This window comes from Cavia porcellus, unplaced genomic scaffold (genome assembly GCF_034190915.1).
Source record: "Cavia porcellus strain 051 isolate PalLab524CR breed Dunkin Hartley unplaced genomic scaffold, mCavPor4.1 scaffold_17, whole genome shotgun sequence".
NCBI classification, from domain to species: Eukaryota; Metazoa; Chordata; class Mammalia; order Rodentia; family Caviidae; genus Cavia; species Cavia porcellus.
Window position 1 is genome coordinate 23,771,991 of NW_026947500.1, and position 11,556 is coordinate 23,783,546.

The 11,556-nt window shown below is 54.2% G+C and overlaps 1 long non-coding RNA gene across 1 annotated transcript; it reads right to left on the reverse strand.

The window, feature by feature from the left end:
- Positions 1–7,739: 7,739 nt before the first annotated feature.
- Positions 7,740–10,734, reverse strand: LOC134470877 (uncharacterized). Its single transcript, XR_010040074.1, has 3 exons — positions 10,322–10,734; positions 9,850–9,961; positions 7,740–7,967 (listed from the first exon to the last, which is right to left on the reverse strand). It is a non-coding gene; the product is annotated as an uncharacterized LOC134470877 (long non-coding RNA).
- Between the last annotated feature and the right edge of the window lie 822 nt (positions 10,735–11,556).

Consider the following 11,556-nt stretch of genomic DNA (forward strand, 5'->3'; position numbering starts at 1 on the left):
ACGTTAGGCCCCTCTCCCTTTTGGCGCACCCGCAGTGCCTCCTTTAGAATCCCCACAAGTGTGGGAGAACTCCGGGAGCGCTGGCACCGCGTCCTCTTGCCGGTTTCCCGGACACGCCCCCCCATTGCCGCATCTTTTATCTGTTCTGGGGAGGGAGAGACAGGAAGGAGGCAGCAGAGGAAGCTGAGAGAGTAGAGAACTCAAGGTGGAGAGTGATCGAGGAACGAAAAACGGGAACGAAGGGGTGCGATGGGAAAGACACGCGAGCAGCTGGCCTCACCTCAGGCCCGCGGCTCTGGGACTGCAGGTGGACCCAGCCGCGGAGGAGTTCGTGACCTGCGCGAGAAGACGAGGCGGCCCCCGAAAGGCTGGAACTGTGACAGGGAGGGAGGGGGTAAAGAAGAAGTGGGTCACTTGAGTTTTGAAGAAGTGAAATCGGAAATTCCCTATGTGGAGCAGAGGGGAAATGTGGGGCAACAATGAAATTTTGTGGGGACTGGGAGAGAATTAAAAAACCCAAATGCTTCCGCTTTCCTGTCAGGGACACCACCAGTTACCATCTTGTGCTCTGGGCTTGTGTGCCCTACCCGCCCCCGCCCTCCTTACCTCTTCCTGGCTGTCCCATTGGGCTCAGGCCCCCGCCATCCCTGACCTGCCTAGACTCACTCTCGGCTGCCCAGGCCAGTGAGCAGCCTTAGTGGGTGATGTCAGAACTCTGGGGGCCCTGATTGTTATGTAACCGTGGGGTGGGTCTGAGGGCTATTGGAGAGGTCTAAAGTGAACTGGGGGAGCTGATGGGGGTGGCACACTCATCTGTCCCAGCCACTCAGGAGGCAGAGACAGGAGGATCACCGCACAAATTAGAGTCCAGGATGGGCCACACGGTGAGCCTCGGCCACACCCAAATAAACAGCCAGGCATGACAGCTCACATCTATAATTGAAGCTACTCAAGCGGCTGAGGCCAGCCTAAGCAATTAAGTGAGACTGTCTCAAAACAGTCTAGGGATGTAACTCAGTGAAGCAACCTGGTTCAATCTCTTACTGGGATGGGGAAAAACTGGTGTGTATCTTAGTGGTGGAACATTTGTCTAGGTTAATGAGGTGCTGGGTTCAATTCCTAGTACCACCAAACCCTGAAACAAAAACCAAAAACAAAACATTCATTTATGGGGCTGGGGGTTTAGTTCAGTGGTAAGTGCTTGCTTAGCATGCACAAGGCTTTAGGTTTGGCGCACAGCATTGCAAATAATAAAGTGGCTGGATATGGTGACACATACCTGTAATCCTAGCATTGGGGAGGCTGAGGCAGGAGAATTACCAAGAATTTGAGGCTAGCCTGGACTACGTAGTAAGCTACATAGTTCAGGTTGGCCTTGAACTCACTGTGTAGCCTAGGCTGGTGTTAAAGCATCTTCTCACCTCAGCCTCTCCCGTGCTGGGATTACAAGTGCCATACCCAGCATATTGATGGTGTTGGGCAGGGAGAGGCTGTCATCAGAGGCTGTGTGCCAACTGGTGAGCCAGAGCCTCCTGTTGGCATAGGCCAGACTTCCTGGGTCAGCCTTCCAGCCAAAGGACTTGTCTCCTCCATGGAAGCAAAGAAAGATCCTCCCCGGAGATGTCATTTCTGGGCTGGTCCAGAAAGAGCCTGAGGCAGAAGATCCTAAATGAGGCAGTTGTTGAGTTGCATGAATGGCCGTGCCAAGTTCTGTGCCCAGCAGTGCCTCATTGACCCACTATGGTGGTTACATCTCCCCAGAGCCAGTGTGCTGGGAAAACCCAGCTCCAGAAAACTGAAAACAAAATGTTCCTGGGTTATTTATAAATGAAGCCAGGACCCTGTTCTCTAAATCCACTCTTCTCCAAGGAGCTCAAAGTCCTGGAAGAAGGGTTTCCCTCCATAGTAAGAGTTCCTAGAGACCTGGACTTAGTTCCCCCAGTTACCCAGCACTGGGCCACTTCCTTATCTTGTAATGTCCTAAATTGTGAAAATATCCTTTCTTTCCTCTGTGTTTCTTCCCCACTTGCTGTTCGGTAGGAAAGTTTTGTGAAATGTAAATAAAGCATTTCACTTTTGGTTCCGCTCCTAACAGCTGCTGCTATTGCTCTGTTGCCCCCGTGCTGGGCCACTGATCAGGGTTTTAATCTCAGAAACTGTGCCCATCCCCCCTCCCAGCGATTCCCTGTTCGGATTAGCAGAAGCACCTGCACCGAGGAGCTTGCTGCGTCTCCTCAGAGGGAGCCCCTGGCCAGGAAAAAGGGGTCCTCCTGCCTGCCTTCCCTCCCTGCAAGCAGTCCATGCAGTCCTCTGGCAGCCAGGTCCAGGGTTGTGTCGACAGTATCCCTAAAGACAATTTTAAAAAAGTTTTTATCCAAATATGGCAAAAGTATCAGGCTGGGAAAAGCTGAAAAGCACGTTTCTCCCTGAGAGAAGTGACTGCTCACTCTTTCCACAGAGAAAGTTTGTGTATAAGCATGAGTTTTTGTTCTTGTAGTCATGAAGAAATTTGGCTGGCACATCCGTTTTGCCAAAACAAGGTAAAGAGCTAGGGGGGCAGCTGGGCATGTGGTGCATGCCTGTAATATGTACGCTTCCATGGGGCTGGGGATTTAGCTTAGTGTGTAAGCATCTGCCTGGCAAGTGCAAGGTTGTGAGTTCAATCCCGGGCACCGGAAAAAAAAAAAAAAAAAAAAAAAAAGGAGAGGGAGAGAGAGAAAAAAATATGTATGCTCCCTCTCTGTGAGGCCAAGCTGGGGGTTCACAAGTTCAAGCCCAGCTTGGGCAGTTAAGCAATTGCATCTCAAAGCAGTTTTAAAAATGCTGGAGATGTAGCTCAGTGGTGCAGCTCCTGCCTGACAAGCACAAGGTTCTGAATTCGATTCCCAGTACCAAAAAAGCGCTGCAGGGGGTGTGGGAGTTCATGCTTGTTTTTTTTGTCTTTTTCCTTTTTATCGGTACCGGGGATCAAACTCACGACCGCCTGCTTACAAGGCAGGTGCTTATGCCGCTGAGCTAAATCCCCAGCCCCTAGGAGTACATGCTTGTAATCCTAACACTTGAGAGGCTGAGGCGGGAGGGTCACCACCAGGTTCCTGAGTTCAGCGACCTACTTAAAGCAGCCTAGGCTGAGAGAAGCTGGACCTGCAGAATCGGAAGCTGTGAGGTGGAGCAGGTTAAAAAACAAAGATAGTTTCAAGCCTCTTTCTTGGGCACAGGCCCAAGTGGCTCCAGGAATCATGGGATTCCTCGGTGGTCCCTTTGCTCCTGGGTGACAGGGGTGACAGGTGTGCTCCTTTCCCAGGGTGACATGTGATACTCACGGGGCGCTGTGGAGACCTCTGAACACTTTGGTTTGGGTGATGGTCTAGCATTAGGGTTTAGGGCTGGATGACCCCCTGCAGCCTCAGGGGGTCACAGGCCAGATCTTTGGGAGGTGACTGGGTCAGGGGCCCCACAGCTGACTTGCCATTAGAGGTGGGGTCTGGTTGGAAGAGGCAGTCATTGGGGTGTAGCCCTGAAGGGTTTATATCCCTCCCTGGCTCCTGACTCACTCTCTGCTCTCTGGGTGCCTTGACCTGAGCTGTTTCTCTTCCACCATGCCCTCTGCCTTTTTGTTCTGTCCTGAAGCCAGGGAATTATGGGCTGAGCCTGTACAAACTGAACCAAAAGAAGTCTTTTTTCCTTTAAATTGCTGGTGTTGGGCTGGGTTTGGTGGTTATGTTTGTAATCCCAGCAGTCTGAATGCTGAGGCAGGAGGATCGCCATGAGTTTTGAGACCAACCTAGGCTACATAGTGAATACTAGGTGAGCCTGAACTCAGGGAGACCCCGTGTCAACCCCCCTAAAAAAAAGTCTCTACGGCGATAACATCAGGGGACTTGGCAGGGTCTGCGTGGATGAAATGGTGGGTGTGACCCTGATTCCCCAGCCTCAGCAGCCTAATAGGACAAATGAGGCCCAGCTGCTGCTGCCTGAGTGCAGCATGGTCTGAGTCCATTTTGTGTGCATGTGAGTGCGGCCCTCCTCTTGTCCCCTGTAGGGACTCTGGGGGTGGCTGCAGTATCTGAGGGGCACAAGGTGAGGTCTGCCCTGTCCCAGGTCCCCCATGGCAGTCACTGCCTCGAGCTGGCAGTGGCAGAGTAGTCCTGTCTCACACTCAGTGTCTGGGCCCAGACCTTGCCACTCACACCCACAGCCCCCCACCAGGCCCCTCCTCTGACCTGACATCCCACCTCCACCCAAGTTTTCAAGCAAGTCTCCTGGGGTAGCCCCTGAGCAGCCTGCAGGGCTCAGCTGCCTGCTATTTCTCAGTGTGTCCTAAGACTAATCAGGTCCAGTGTGTCCTGCACCATACATGAGGGCTCCTCTGAAAGTGCAAAAATACTGGGGTAGGTGGGTGTGGTGGCATGCTCCTGTACTCCCAGCACTAAGGAGGCTGAGGCAGGAGGATCATTGCAAATTTCAGTCCAGCCTGGGCTACAAAGTGAGCCTAAGTCCAGCCTGAACTGCATAGCAAGACCTTGTCTCAAAAAGCCAAGAAAAAAAAAGCAAGGTAAGGGGCTCTGGATTCAGCTCAGTGCATAAGCGCCTGCCTGATAAGCATGAGGTCTGGAGTTTGATTCCTGATACCAAAAAAAAACAAGGTAAATCTGGGGGTGTGGCTCAGTGCTAGAGGGCTTACCCAGCATGCATAAGGCCTGGGGTCCCTTTCCAGCACCCCCCATACACACAAGGATGTGTGCACATGCACACATACTGTGAAAATACCAAGGCATTGGGGGGAAAAAAAGCTGAGGATAATTTCAAATTTAAAAGGCAGGAGAGACCTGACACAAAGCCTGAACACAATCCCAGTTGATTGGGGACACTTGGTAACATCTGAGAGTGCACGGCATAGTGGAGAACAGCGTTGCCTCACTGTTGTGCACCTAAATTTGGTAACTTTTATGCTTATGTAAGAAGTGCCTTTTTTTTTTTTTTGAGATTCCTGTTGAAATATTTAAAGGTGAAGGGTCACTAGCTATGTATGTAACTTACTCTCTAATGATTCAGAAAAAATGTATCTGGAGGGCTGGGGGTTTAGCTCAGCGGCATAAGCACCTGCCTTGCAAGCAGGCAGTCGTGAGTTCGATCCCCGGTACCGATAAAAATGAAAAAGACAAAAAAAAAAAAAAAAAAAAAAAAAAAACAACCAAAAATGTATCTGGAGGGAAGTGAGAGAAATGTTAACTATTTGTGTTTATTTGTTTCTTTGAGACAGGGTCACCCTATGTAGCTCAGGCTGGCCTCGAACTTGCAGCAATCCTCCTGCCTCAGCCTCACCAGTGCTGAGACTATAGGCAAGCACACCACACCCTGCTACAAATGTCAACTATTGATGGATGTGAGTAGAGGTTACACCTGTGGATGTTGATTGTACTTTTCTTACAACTTTGTTTTTTTGTTTTGTTTTTTGTTTTTTATCTTTTTGAGACAGGGTCTCACTATGCAGTTCAGACTAGTTTTGAGCTCACTTTGTAATCCAGGCTGGTCTCAAACTCAAACTGCCTCAGCCTCCCGAGTGCTGGAATTACAGGCATGCACAACCATGCCTGGCTTTTTTTGCAGCTTTTCAGAAAGTTTCACAGTTGTCTCAAAGAAAAACACAAAGGCCTGTGTCCCTCTTGCAGGCCCCATGTGGTCTGGCCAGCGTCCCATCACTGCCCAGTGACCCAGCATCAGGAGCATTGCAACACTCACCGCAGCTTGGCTCCTGGTAACTCTGAGCAGGAGGTGCAAAAAGCAATTATCATAAAAAGAAAAAAGTAGATCGAGTCCTATTCACCCCACAGATCTCTATAGAAATTCCTGAAAGTGCAGGCACTAGGCGCTCCAGAGCTACATGGGATCAGGACCCTGCGGGCCCATTTGCAATCTCAGCACCCTAGGAGGCTGAGGCAGGTGCAGTGCAAGTTTAAAGCTCAACCTGGGCTGCGTAGCAACCTAGAGAGGCACGGTATTAAAATAAAAAATAGAGGGCGCGGATATGGTTCAAAGGCCCTCAGTTCAGTCCTCGATACTGAAAAGAAAGAAAGAAAAACCGGTGGGGCACTCCTATTATCCCAGCACCCCAGATTGTTGTTACAAAGTTCAAGGCCAGCCTGGCCTACAAAGTGAGCCCAAGGCCAGCCTGAACTGCATAGTGAGACCCTGTTTCAAAAAGACAGTAAATAAATAAATAAATAAAATGAAAAAAAAAAAATAAAAACAAAGACACAAGACAAACATACAAAGCAGGCGGAGCATTTGGGGCCCTGGAGCTGGGAGTTGACCTCAGAGACTGAAAGGGAGCAGTCACTGTGCCACGACTGCAGGCTCGGGCTGACGTGGAAACTCGTGAGAACAGGTCTGGGGGTCCTGCAGGACCCGGAGGTCCTTCCTCCACTCTCTCCGCTCGAACGGCTGTCACACAGGACACGCACCGGATAGAAAATCCTGCGGGTCGCCGGGTGCTGCTCAGGCAAGGTTGGCGGTAGGGGGCGGAGCGGTGGCCAGCGCGCCCCCTGGCGGCGAGTGCAGGGCAAGGGTTGTAGGGGAGCGAGCCTCCCTCTCCTACCCAGGGATTCTGTATCTTTGTGCTTGTGGGTGGTTATTTCCAGGCTTCACTGTAACAGAAGCTGAGCTCTTTATCTCTCTGGGGGGACTCCTCTGAGTGTGTGCGTGTGCCTGCAATACTTTGCACTGAGGGACATCGCCACCCCTTTATTATTGTTTTTTAAATTTGGAAACAGGGTTTAAATCACTGAGTTCCCCAGGCTAGCATCAAACTTGTGATCCTCCTGCCTCAGCCTCTCCCGTGCTGGGATTGCAGACATGCACCAGCAGACCAGATCTCAGAATCCTTCCTGATCTAGGCTGCGCCTTGCCCTTCAGTCCTTTAAGAAGCAGTTGGGACTCAATTCATATATGCATCGCTGTACCGTAATGACAGTGGTGGCCACGGCTGGCGTCTGTCTCTAGCCTGCCTGCTCACCCGCCCTGTGCTGCCCACTGCCCCCAGGCCTGGTGCCCTACCAGCATCTCTGTCCTCCCAGGCGCATGTGTCCAGGGCTGCAGGAAACAGGCAGTGACCACGGGAAGCTGGGTCTACCTTTACCCCATGCAAGAGGCTTTGTGGCATAAGAGTTAGGAGAGGCAGCTGGGGGAGGAAACCGAGGGCCAGGGACTGCCTGCCCCTCAACTTTGACCTCAAACTGGTGCATCAGGCCTGGGGCCCCACACCAGAGGGAAAGGCCAGTGTGCATGGCCAACTGTTTGCTGAACACCTACTGTGTGGCGGGTGGGGAACCAGGCCCAGGAAGATGAGTAAGTGGTGGACTTTGCCCTCAAGGGTCTGAGGGACTAGATAAGGGCCCAGAACTCTCTGGCTCTGCAGGGAGGGAGATAAGGGTGTGTGAGCAACCAGCCACAGAGCCAGGTGTGGGGGAGGCTCAGGCTGCTGGGCCCTGGAAGCATCCAAGCTGGGCCTCAGCAGGATGGATGGAGCCAAAGGATGCCAAGTGGCAGAATGGCAGAAGAAAAGCCACTCATGGAAAAGGGCCACGCAGAGGTTTGCTACAGCAGAGGTCCCTGGAGGGACCTGGTCCCACCTACTCTGTGACTTTGGCTCTCTCGTTCTCTCCCAAGGGTGCCATAGGGACCCCAGGGGACAGGCACCAGTACCTGGCTCACAGAGAGGGCTGGATCATTCATTCCTCTTATTAGGCAATTTTTTGAAATTTTATTTTTTAGCAGCAGAAATCTTTATTTTTTTTTTTCTTTACATGGAAATTTTCCTGGAACCGCACTGTATAAACTCAGAGTGGGATTTTGCTTTCATGGAGAGAGGCAGGGGTGGGCAGGGCTGTCCTCTGCTCTGCTGCCCGATCACTTAGAACCGCAGAGGAGTCTGCAGTCAAGGCTGCGTCCCAAGCAGATGAGGCTGGCTGGAGGAGAGGCGAGAGAGGGCAACTGGAAGGGGAGGCCAGTCGGGTCCCCACGCTTGGCAAGGGTGTCTGACAAAGCCCACCAGTCGGGCCACACTGAACATGGGCATGGGGGCACTTCCTGTGGCGGAAGCCAGGCTGGGGATCTGCACAGCAAAGGCTCCTGGAGCTCAGGCCTGGCTCTTCCAGAGCATGCGCCAGGTGCAAACACAAGTCCATACAGTACTGGGCTCCCTGAGGGGACCGAGGGAACGTGGGAGTTTGGGACATGCAGGTGGGCTTGAGGAGCAAATGCTGGTAGTTGGGCATGGTGACCCATGCTTGTAACCCTAAAGCACGGGAGGCTGAGGGAGTAGGACCTCGAGTTCAAACCTAGTTCGAGTAACAATTTTTTTTTTTTTTTTGTCTTTTTCATTTTTATCGGTACCGGGGATTGAACTCATGACCACCTGCTTGCAAGGCAGGTACTTATGCCAGTGAGCTAAATCCCCAGCCCCCTCGAGTAACAATTTAATGAGACCCTGTCTTAAAATAATACAGCCAAGCATGGTGGCACACGCATGTAATCCCAATGCTTGGGGAGGCTGAGGCAGGAAGATAGCTGTGAGTTAAAGGCCAGCTTGGGCTACATAAGCAAGTCAAGGCCAGCCTTCCTTTCTTGGCGGGGAGGCAGCAATGGTGTAAGACTGAGCCTGGTAATAAAGCTGGGAAGTGCATGGGGCCAAGGGAACCGCACAGACAAAGTGCAAGAGCACAGAGGCAAGTGAGGGTCACCAAAGGAGAGATGGAAGGGTGGGAAAGGGAGAGGGGGCCTTGAGGGCTGTGCTAGGGGGCAAGGTCTTCTGTCCCCCCCAGGACACTCCCACCTTACCCCTGCCCCACCCTGCCCCTGCAGGTCCCAGCGGCGGCAGGCATTGAGGCGAACATACCTGTGACCTATGGAATTGGCAGCCAGAGGGGAGCTGACAGCACTGGCTGTCAATTCATAGGTCAGAGCCCTGTGCACTCGGTCTTGGGCAGCCCACCACCCTGTGCCATCCTGGGCCTGAGGACGTCACAGTGGAGGTTCTTGCTGGCCTGCTGTGTGGCAGCTGCTTCTCCTTGGCTGTGGATCCGGGCCCCCGCCCCAGATAACAGCAGCCCCACTGGAACCAGTGGGCACTTCCACATGGAGTTGCTGTTACAGGGGGAGGGAGCCCCTCAAGGTTGGGCCCTGTTGGGTAGGGGTCTGGGGGCATCCTCTTGGCCCCAGGTCCTTGGTCGTCTTTATCGAGGCTCCTTATCATAGGGGCCCACACCTGGCACCTTGTCTGGTGCCAACGCCCTGCTGGGCGAAGTCCAGGCTCAAGCCCAGATCTGCCTCATAAAGCCAGGAGCGGCTTTTACAGCTCTGGGCAGCCTTTGCCCGCTGGGCGCCACATGCACTCCTGCCCCAGGCCTCTGTTTCCTCTTTTCCTCCCCAGCCAGAGCGTGCTGGGCCCCAGTTTGGTTTCAGGCTTGGCCACCATGGCCTTTGCCCTCTGCCCACCCTCCCTGCTGCAGCCAGGAAGATGAGGGACAGAAAGGGACAGCTGGGTATGAACAGTGCCCTCCTGGATGGAATAGAGGAGGGGGAGGCACAGAGTGAGGGGCTACGGGGCAGAGGGCCCCAGGAGCAGACGGAGAACAGGAAAGGAGCACAGAGAACAGGGACCCAGTGGTGAAGGGGGCAGAGGGCAGACTGGAGAAGATGCTTCAGGCCAGGGAGCCTCCATGGTACAGCCCTTGCCTAGCAGGTGCGAGGCCCTGGCTTCTGTCTCCAGCACTGCAGTGAACAATCGCAGATGTCTGCTGCGGTCAGCAATGCTAAGAATGGGGCCGTGAGCCATTGCCCGACTCAAACCTTGAGGTCTTCGAGCAAGTGGCTGCCGCTCTCCGAACCACTGCTGGCTCCTCCCCTGCACAGGCCTGGGCCGCTGGGCAACCTTCACCCCCACTGTCTGTCCCCACGGTGCCTGTGGAGAGGGAAGGAGCTGCTAGCTGGTCTGTTGGGGTGCAGGCCAGGGAGTGGACCTCCTGCAAGGGTGCCTCATTCCGCCAGGACCCAGCGGGGCTTTCTAAAAGGAAAGGAAGCTTCTCCTCTGGGCATGGGCTGTGACCCCTGCTGAACAGAGTGGGGCAGGCCCAGATAGGCCAAGAAGGCTGGCAGCCCACGGTCATAGTGCAGGCCCTTGGGTCAGTGCTACCTAGCAAACCCTCGGTGGTGGTGCCTCCTTCCTGTGTACAGGCAAAGCAGGACGGAGACGCCTGGGCAGAATTGCTTCCACCCAGGGGTGGGGAGGAGCCTGGGCATGGAGAGGCCAGCGCTGAGGTACCTGCCTGCAACCGCAGGCCTGGGGAGGCTAAGGCTGTGGGCACAAGGCTGCTCTGGGCTCCACAGTGAGACTCAGTGTCTGGTGAGAGAAAGATGTCAGAGCCGGTGACCACAGCCCATGAGGCCGGCAGCCATCCCAGGACCTGTGCACAACTGGCCTCCCACCCTGTGGCTTCCCGGCCTGGCAGACACAGCACCCCATCAGGAGTCCTGGGCCCACAGCTTCAGGCAGCTCTCCAAGCTGACACTAGTCTCCTTGCCCCCTAGGTGGAAATGGAAGCACAGGAAAGAGAGCTGGCCCAGGGTCACCCACAGGTTCTGTTCTTTCTGGCTCAGAAAGACCTGCACTCCTGAAGGAAGAAGCCTGTGCCCTGGAGCACTTGGGGTACAGGGGGTGCAAAGTGCCCGCTGGTGTCTTACCTGGCTGCTTGGCTGGCCTCAGGGCATAAGGAGGAAGTGGGGATGCCCTGGGCCTGGAGCCTTTTGAGCCGTTGGCCCAGCCCGGCTGGGGTTAATCATTAGCCGTCGGCCATCAATACCGATCACAAGTGCAGTTCGAAGGGCAGGAAAGCTGGACTGTGCCCGGCAGTTTGGGTGGGCCCAGGAAATATCACAGCGGGCCCCTGCCCCCTGGTGGCATCATACCTTGGCTGCCCCAACCCTTTTGCTTGGCCTATATCCCTGGCTATGGGCAGCTGGGACCTAGGGTCCCCTAGGACAGAGCTTCTGCCCTGTTCACAGTACCCGGATATTCCCCAAAGATCTCCCCATCTGCAGGGGTAGGGTCCGGAAGGGGCTGCATGCACCAGCACCCAGGACTGGGAGCTGAGGGGTCTGCAGGTTTATGGCTGGAATAGCAGGCCTCAGTTTCCCCAGGGGATCACCCTCCTCTGGGGTGCTACTACAGAGGGTTTGGAGAGTACAAGGGGCGCCCTCTTTTGTTTACAGGAAACAAGATGGGATTCATAGGGGTGCATTTCCCCCAGGACCCGCTGAGTAAGGATCAGTCAGGATCTTCCGACACCAGCACCCCCAGACCCCATCACTCCAAAAAGCTTCTGCTAGGGATGGTAGGCGCACCCCAGGGCTTGGCCTCTGGGTAACAGCCTCAGTGACAGTCCTGATCCTCACTTAGCTTGCAGGGACCCAGGGCGCAGGCTGCGGTTGCACAAGGACAGATGGGGGCTGTGTGGTGAGGCGACGCTAAGGGACGGGACAAGGGTGAGGCTTACTCAG